Raw genomic sequence first — 1,744 nt, 5'->3', positions numbered from 1 at the left:
GGTCGGGGGTGGGGGAACTTGCGGAAGGGGTTGTTGGGCTCGGAGAGTAGTCTGGGATGGTTGAAGCGACAGAGCTGATTGAAATGAGGGCAAATGCAGCTTGCTATATGCCCGAAGAACGCGTGGCCATCTGGCCGGCCATGGCCCCGCTCACAGCTGAGCTGGCAGGAACACTCCCATGCATGGGACGGGAAACGTACACGGGGTTGTGAGGGCTCGCCATGCAGCCGGGTCGTGGCCTAGCAACCGCCGACACTGAGCTGCAGGCACCCGGCGATTCCGCTCCAGGGGCAAGCGGGCGGCGCCCGCTCACGCCAGGACTTGGTGCAAGGGGATGTCCCATCTGGGGCTGCCAGTTGGCATGAACATAGCTTGCAATGTGGAAGGGGGGGTGCTGGAGGTGCAGTGATGTCAACATGACGCCGCGGCGGCGGCTGACGTGGGGCGGCAGTGCGGGCTCCAGGCGAAATACATAAGGCATTGCAGACACCCCGGTACACTGCACCGCTTGGCCTGCAGCCTCGTCCTCCTGTGCAGCCCCAATAGCACCATGGCGGCGGCCTGGTCGGTGTCGCAGCTGCTGTCTCCACGCACTGCGGCCACCAGGCAGCGAGGGAAATTGTGCTGCGCCGCTGGTGCTGTCGCTAGGACTCCGTGGGGCTGGCAGCAGGTGGGGCACACAGTGGCCAGCCGCATGCCGCGCCTGTCGCTTCTGCCCCTGGTTTCTGCGTTGCAGAACGGACATGCCGACGTAGCGCCGTGCTTGTGATCTGCAGGCGCGCCGGCCAGACCTGGCCGCCGCCGCCGCTGCTGCCGCCACCGCCGAGCACGACAGCAGCACGCGTGTCAGGGACCAGCAGCACGCGGCGCCGGCGGCTGCCGCGCCACAGGGCGAGTTGCGCTTCCCAGACAGCTTCTACGATGAGGAGGGGAGGCTGGTGCTGAAGAACCTGCGGCTGCCGGAGCTGGAGGCGTGGTGCGAGTCCATTGGTGAGCAGGGAGGCCTGCCTGCCCTACCAGCCTCCCACCCTGCCTCCACATGCCATCCCGTACATCTGCTCGCCTGCATAGCTACCTGCCTCTGTGGCAGCCGCCCACCTTCCTTGCGACGCCGCCATTGCCCCTCGTGACCCCACCCCCACCCCGCGCCCGCCCGGCAAAGACCCCACGCCCGCCGCCGCCGCCGCCGCCGCGCCTCCCGCCGCCCCGCAGGCGAGGACGGCCCCCGCCGCGCGCTGCAGCTCTGGCGCTTCATGTACGCCGACCGCCAGTGGGTGCGCAGCCTGGAGGAGGCGGGGGTGGAGCGGGTGCAGAACGGCTTCAGCCGCGCGTTTCGGGACAAGGTGGCGGCGCTGGCGACGCTTGATGCGGGCCTCCGCCTGCACTCCATCCACTCCGCCGCAGACGGCACCCGCAAGATGGTGTTCAGGCTGGCGCACGGGCCGGCCGCGGGCGGGCAGGTGGGCGTGGGCGGGGGGCGGCGTGGGCGTGCCGTGGTAATCGGGGCGAGGCGGGGCGGGGTAGGTGGTGTGTGGTGGTAGGGCCTCGCGGGCCGTGCTCCTGCGCTGCGGGCGCAGGTTTTGGGCACAGCCTGGGCCCTGTGACTCCGTACCGACCCCAGCACTGCCGCCGCTCCACCGCCGCTGCCGCTGCCGCCGCCGCCTGTGGCGCAGGTTGAGACGGTGCTGATCCCGGTGATTCGGCAGGCGGGCGCCAAGGCGCGCACCACGCTCTGCGTCTCATC

The sequence above is a fragment of the Chlorella variabilis genome (assembly GCF_000147415.1).
Source record: "Chlorella variabilis unplaced genomic scaffold CHLNCscaffold_7, whole genome shotgun sequence".
Lineage (NCBI taxonomy): Eukaryota > Viridiplantae > Chlorophyta > Trebouxiophyceae > Chlorellales > Chlorellaceae > Chlorella > Chlorella variabilis.
The sequence above is the reverse complement of the archived record's forward strand: the minus strand, read 5'-3'. Positions refer to the sequence as shown.